Source organism: Chiloscyllium plagiosum, unplaced genomic scaffold (assembly GCF_037043375.1).
Source record: "Chiloscyllium plagiosum isolate Xiang-an unplaced genomic scaffold, Cpla_swu_hap1 HiC_scaffold_4, whole genome shotgun sequence".
NCBI lineage: Eukaryota > Metazoa > Chordata > Chondrichthyes > Orectolobiformes > Hemiscylliidae > Chiloscyllium > Chiloscyllium plagiosum.
In genome coordinates this window covers 148,296,605-148,304,471 of record NW_028270142.1, presented here as the reverse complement: position 1 = coordinate 148,304,471, position 7,867 = coordinate 148,296,605, and positions in this window count along the sequence as shown.

The window sequence follows — 7,867 nt, the reverse complement described above, 5'->3', positions numbered from 1 at the left end:
GTTATACAGTGACAGAATTGTTGCCACCAGTACTGTACCCCAGTGTTACATAGTGATAGACCTGTCCCCACCAGTACTGTACCCCAATGTTACACAGTGCTAGATCTGTCCCCAACAGTACTGTACCCCAGTGTTATACAGTGACAGACCTGTCCCCACCTGTACTGTTCGCCAATGTTACAGTGACAGACCTGTCTTCACCAGTACTGTAGCCCAGCGTTATTCAGTGACAGACCTGTCCCCACCTGTACTGTTCGCCAATGTTACACAGTGACAGATCTGACCCCACCAGTACTGTACCCCACCAGTACTGTAGCCCAGTGTTATACAGTGACAGACCTGTCACCATTTGTACTGTACCCCAGTGTTATACAGTGACAGAATTGTTGCCACCTGTACTGTACCCCAGTGTTACATAGTGATAGACCTGTCCCCACCAGTACTGTACCCCAATGTTACACAGGGCTAGATCTGTCCCCAACAGTACTGTACCCCAGTGTTATACAGTGACAGACCTGTCCGCACCAGTACAGTATCCCAGTGGTATACAGAGACAGACTTGTCCCCACCAATACTGTACCCCAGTGTTATACAGTGACAGACCTGTCCCCACCAGTACTGTACCCCAGTGTTATAGAATGACAGACCTGTCCCCACCAGTACCGTACCCCAGCGTTATACAGAGATAGATCTGTCCTCATCGGTACTTTACCCCAGTGTTATACAGTGACAGACCTGACCCCACCAGTACTGTAGCCCAGTGTTATACAGTGACAGACCTGTCACCATTTGTACTGTACTCCCATGTAAAGTGTTAGATCTGTCACCATCAGTACTGTACCTTAGTGTTGTACAGTGACAGACATGTCCCCACCAGTACTATACCCCAGTGTTATACAGTGACAGGCCTGTCCGCACCAGTACAGTACCCCAGTGGTATACAGAGACAGACTTGACCCACCAGTACTGTACCCCAGTGTTATACAGTGACAGACCTGTCCCCTCCAGTATTGTACCCCAGTGTTATACAATGTCAGATCTGTCACCACTGTACCCCAGTGTATAGCGATAGATCTGTCCCCACCAGTACCGTATTCTAGTGTTATACAGTGGCAGACCTGTCCCCACAAACATTATACCCCAATGTTATACAGTGACAGACCTGTCCCCACCAGTACTGTTCCCCAGTGTTATACAATGACAGATCTGTCCTCACCAGTACCGTACCCCAGTGTTATACAGAGATAGATCTGTCCTTATTGGTACTTTACCCCAGTGTTACACAGTGACAGACCTGTCCCCACCAGCAGTGTACTCCAATGTTATACAGTGACAGACCTGTCCCCACCAGTACTGTACGCAGTGTTATGCAGTGACAGGCCTGTCCCCACCAACACTATACCCCAGTGTTATACAGTGACAGACCTATCCCCACCGGTACTGGACCCCAGTGTTATACAGTGCCAGACCTGTCCCCATTTGTACTGTACCCCAATGTTATAGTGACAGACCTGTCCCCTCCAGCACTGTACCCCAGTGTTAAATAGTGACAGACCTGTCCCCACCAGTACTGTACCCCAGTGTTATACAGTGACAGATCTGTCCCCACCAGTACTGTACCCGAGTGTTATATGGAAATAGATCTGTCCCCATCGGTACTCTATCCCAGTGTTATGCAGTGACAGAGTTGTCTCCACCAGTACTGTACCCCAGTGTTATACTGTGGCAGACCTGTCCCCACCAACACTGTACCCCAATGTTATGCAGTGACAGACCTGTCCCCACCAGTACTGTAACCCAGTGTTATACAGTGACAGACCTGACCCCACCAGTACTGTAACCCAGTGTTGTACAGTGACAGACCTGTCCCCACCAGTACTGTACCCCAGTGTTATACAGTGACAGATCTGTCCCCACCAGTACTGTAGCCGAGTGTTATATGGAGATAGATCTGTCCCCATCGGTACTCTATCCCTGTGTTATACAGTGACAGAGTTGTCCCCACCAGTACTGTACTCCAGTGTTATACTGTGGCAGACCTGTCCCCACCAACACTGTAACCCAGTGTTATACAGTGACAGACCTGTCCCCACCAACACTGTACCCCAGTGTGAAATAGTGACAGACCTGTCCCCATCGGTACTTTACCCCAGTGTTATACTGTGACAGACATGTCCCCACCAGTACTTTACCCCAGTGTTATACAGTGACAGAGTTGTCCCCACCAGTACTGTACCCCAGTGTTATACAGTGGCAGACCTGTCCCCACCAGTACATTATCCCAGTGGTATACAGAGACAGACTTGTCCCCATCAGTACTGTGCCCCAGTGTTATACAGTGACAGACCTGTCTCCTCCAGTACTGTACCCCAGTGTTATACAATGACAGATCTGTCACCATTTGTACTGTACCCCAGTGTATAGCGATAGATCTGTCCCCACCAGTACTGTACCCCAGTGTTATACAGTGACAGACCTGTCCGCACCAGTACAGTATTCCAGTGGTATACAGAGACAGACTTGTCCCCACCTGTACTGTAGCCCAGTGTTATACAGTGACAGACTTGTCACGATTTGTACTGTACTCCAGTGTTACATAGTGACAGACATGTCCCCACCAGTACTGTACCCCAGTGTTATACAGTAACAGACCTGTCCACGTGAGTACTGTACCCCAGTGTTATACAGTGACAGGCCTGTCCCCACCAGTACAGTACCCCAGTGGTATACAGAGACAGACTTGTCCCCACCTGTACTGTAGCCCAGTGTTATACAGTAACAGACCTGTCCACGTGAGTACTGTACCCCGGTGTTATACAGTGACAGGCCTGTCCCCACCAGTACAGTACCCCAGTGGTATACAGAGACAGACTTGTCCCCACCTGTACTGTAGCCCAGTGTTATACAGTGACAGACTTGTCACGATTTGTACTGTACTCCAGTGTTACATAGTGACAGATATGTCCCCACCAGTACTGTAACCCAGTGTTATACAGTAACAGACCTGTCCACGTGAGTACTGTGCTCCAGTGTTATACAGTGACAGACCTGTCTCCTCCAGTACTGTACCCCAGTGTTATACAATGACAGATCTGTCACCATTTTTACTCTACCCCAGTGTATAGCGTTAGATCTGTCCCCACCAGTACTGTACCCCAGTGTTATACAGGGACGGGCCTGTCCCCATTTGTACTGTACCCCAGTGTTATACAGTGACAGACCTGTCCCCACCTGTACTGTTCGCCAATGTTACACAATGACAGACCTGACCCCCACTAGTACTGTACCCCAGTGTTAGACAGTGACAGACCTGTCCCCACCAGTACTGTAGCCCAGTGTTATACAGTGACAGACTTGTCACGATTTGTACTGTACCCCAGTGTTATACAGTGACAGAATTGTTGCCATCAGTACTGTACCCCAGTGTTACATACTGATAGACCTGTCCCCACCAGTACTGTACCCCAATGTTACACAGTGCTAGATCTGTCCCCAACAGTACTGTACCCCAGTGTTATACAGTGACAGACCTGTCCCCAACTGTACTGTTCGCCAATGTTACAGTGACAGACATGTCTCCACCAGTACTGTAGCCCAGCGTTATTCAGTGACTGACCTGTCCCCACCTGTACTGTTCGCCAATGTTACACAGTGACAGATCTGACCCCACCAGTACTGTACCCCACCAGTACTGTAGCCCAGTGTTATACAGTGACAGACCTGTCACCATTTGTACTGTACCCCAGTGTTATACAGTGACAGAATTGTTGCCACCTGTACTGTACCCCAGTGTTACATAGTGATAGACCTGTCCCCACCAGTACTGTACCCCAATGTTACACAGGGCTAGATCTGTCCCCAACAGTACTGTACCCCAGTGTTATACAGTGACAGACCTGTCCCCACCAGTACTGTACCCCAGTGTTATAGAATGACAGACCTGTCCCCACCAGTACCGTACCCCAGTGTTATACAGAGATAGATCTGTCCTCATCGGTACTTTACCCCAGTGTTATACAGTGACAGACCTGTCACCATTTGTACTGTACTCCCATGTATAGTGTTAGATCTGTCACCATCAGTACTGTACCTTAGTGTTGTACAGTGACAGACATGTCCCCACCAGTACTGTACCCCAGTGTTATACAGTGACAGGCCTGTCCGCACCAGTACAGTACCCCAGTGGTATACAGAGACAGACTTGACCCACCAGTACTGTACCCCAGTGTTATACAGTGACAGAACTGTCCCCTCCAGTATTGTACCCCAGTGTTATACAATGTCACCACTGTACCCACTGTATAGCGATAGATCTGTCCCCACCAGTACCGTATTCTAGTGTTATACAGTGGCAGACCTGTCCCCACAAACATTATACCCCAATGTTATACAGTGACAGACCTGTCCCCACCAGTACTGTTCCCCAGTGTTATACAATGACAGACCTGTCCTCACCAGTACCGTACCCCAGTGTTATACAGAGATAGATCTGTCCTTATTGGTACTTTACCCCAGTGTTACACAGTGACAGACCTGTCCCCACCAGCAGTGTACTCCAATGTTCTACAGAGACAGACCTGTCCCCACCAGTACTGTACGCAGTGTTATGCAGTGACAGGCCTGTCCCCACCAACACTATACCCCAGTGTTATACAGTGACAGACCTATCCCCACCGGTACTGGACCCCAGTGTTATACAGTGCCAGACCTGTCCCCATTTGTACTGTACCCCAATGTTATAGTGACAGACCTGTCCCCACCAGCACTGTACCCCAGTGTTAAATAGTGACAGACCTGACCCCACCAGTACTGTACCCCAGTGTTATACAGTGACAGATCTGTCCCCACCAGTACTGTACCCGAGTGTTATATGGAGATAGATCTGTCCCCATCGGTACTCTATCCCAGTGTTATGCAGTGACAGAGTTGTCCCCACCAGTACTGTACCCCAGTGTTATACTGTGGCAGACCTGTCCCCACCAACACTGTACCCCAATGTTATGCAGTGACAGACCTGTCCCCACCAGTACTGTAACCCAGTGTTCTACAGTGACAGACCTGACCCCACCAGTACTGTAACCCAGTGTTGTACAGTGACAGACCTGTCCCCACCAGTACTGTACCCCAGTGTTATACAGTGACAGATCTGTCCCCACCAGTACTGTACCCGAGTGTTATATGGAGATAGATCTGTCCCCATCGGTACTCTATCCCAGTGTTATGCAGTGACAGAGTTGTCCCCACCAGTACTGTACTCCAGTGTTATACTGTGGCAGACCTGTCCCCACCAACACTGTAACCCAGTGTTATACAGTGACAGACCTGTCCCCACCAACACTGTACCCCAGTGTGAAATAGTGACAGACCTGTCCCCATCGGTACTTTACCCCAGTGTTATACAGTGACAGACATGTCCCCACCAGTACTTTACCCCAGTGTTATACAGTGACAGAGTTGTCCCCACCAGTACTGTACCCCAGTGTTATACAGTGGCAGACCTGTCCCCACCAGTACATTATCCCAGTGGTATACAGAGACAGACTTGTCCCCATCAGTACTGTGCCCCAGTGTTATACAGTGACAGACCTGTCTCCTCCAGTACTGTACCCCAGTGTTATACAATGACAGATCTGTCACCATTTGTACTGTACCCCAGTGTATAGCGATAGATCTGTCCCCACCAGTACTGTACCCCATTGTTATACAGTGACAGACCTGTCCACACCAGTACAGTATCCCAGTGGTATACAGAGACAGACTTGTCCCCACCAGTACTGTACCCCAGTGTTATACAGTAACAGACCTGTCCACGTGAGTACTGTACCCCAGTGTTATACAGTGACAGACCTGTCCCCATCAGTACAGTACCCCAGTGGTATACAGAGACAGACTTGTCCCCACCTGTACTGTAGCCCAGTGTTATACAGTAACAGACCTGTCCACGTGAGTACTGTACCCCAGTGTTATACAGTGACAGGCCTGTCCCCACCAGTACAGTACCCCAGTGGTATACAGAGACAGACTTGTCCCCACCTGTACTGTAGCCCAGTGTTATACAGTGACAGACTTGTCACGATTTGTACTGTACTCCAGTGTTACATAGTGACAGACATGTCCCCACCAGTACTGTAACCCAGTGTTATACAGTAACAGACCTGTCCACGTGAGTACTGTGCCCCAGTGTTATACAGTGACAGACCTGTCTCCTCCAGTACTGTACCCCAGTGTTATACAATGACAGATCTGTCACCATTTTTACTCTACCCCAGTGTATAGCGTTAGATCTGTCCCCACCAGTACTGTACCCCAGTGTTATACAGGGACGGGCCTGTCCCCATTTGTACTGTACCCCAGTGTTATACAGTGACAGACCTGTCCCCACCTGTACTGTTCGCCAAAGAAACACAATGACAGACCTGACCCCCACTAGTACTGTACCCCAGTGTTAGACAGTGACAGACCTGTCCCCACCAGTACTGTAGCCCAGTGTTATACAGTGACAGACTTGTCACGATTTGTACTGTACCCCAGTGTTATACAGTGACAGAATTGTTGCCATCAGTACTGTACCCCAGTGTTACATACTGATAGACCTGTCCCCACCAATACCGTACCCCAGTGTTATACAAGATAGATCTGTCCTCATCGGTACTTTACCCCAGTGTTATACAGTGACAGACCTGACCCCACCAGTACTATAGCCCAGTGTTATACAGTGACAGACCTGTCACCATTTGTACTGTACTCCCATGTATAGTGTTAGATCTGTCACCATCAGTACTGTATCTTAGTGTTGTACAGTGACAGACATGTCCCCACCAGTACTGTACCCCAGTGTTATACAGTGACAGGCCTGTCCGCACCAGTACAGTACCCCAGTGGTATACAGAGACAGACATGACCCACCAGTACTGTACCCCAGTGTTATACAGTGACAGAACTGTCCCCTCCAGTATTGTACCCCAGTGTTATACAATGTCAGATCTGTCACCACTGTACCCCAGTGTATAGCGATAGATCTGTCCCCACCAGTCCCGTATTCTAGTGTTATACAGTGGCAGACCTGTCCCCACAAACATTATACCCCAATGTTATACAGTGACAGACCTGTCCCCACCAGTACTGTTCCCCAGTGTTATACAATGACAGACCTGTCCTCACCAGTACCATACCCCAGTGTTATACAGAGATAGATCTGTCCTTATTGGTACTTTACCCCAGTGTTACACAGTGACAGACCTGTCCCCACCAGCAGTGTACTCCAATGTTATACAGTGACAGACCTGTCCCCACCAGTACTGTACGCAGTGTTATGCAGTGACAGGCCTGTCCCCACCAGCACTATACCCCAGTGTTATACAGTGACAGACCTATCCCCACCGGTACTGGACCCCAGTGTTATACAGTGCCAGACCTGTCCCCATTTGTACTGTACCCCAATGTTATAGTGACAGACCTGTCCCCTCCAGCACTGTACCCCAGTGTTAAATAGTGACAGACCTGTCCCCACCAGTACTGTACCCCAGTGTTATATGGAGATAGATCTGTCCCCATCGGTACTCTATCCCAGTGTTATGCAGTGACAGAGTTGTCCCCACCAGTACTGTACCCCAGTGTTATACTGTGGCAGACCTGTCCCCACCAACACTGTAACCCAGTGTTATACAGTGACAGATCTGTCCCCACCAGTACTGTACCCGACCTGTCCCCTCCAGCACTGTACCCCAGTGTTAAATAGTGACAGACCTGTCCCCACCAGTACTGTACCCCAGTGTTATATGGAGATAGATCTGTCCCCATCGGTACTCTATCCCAGTGTTATGCAGTGACAGAGTTGTCCCCACCAGTATTGTACCCCAGTGTTATA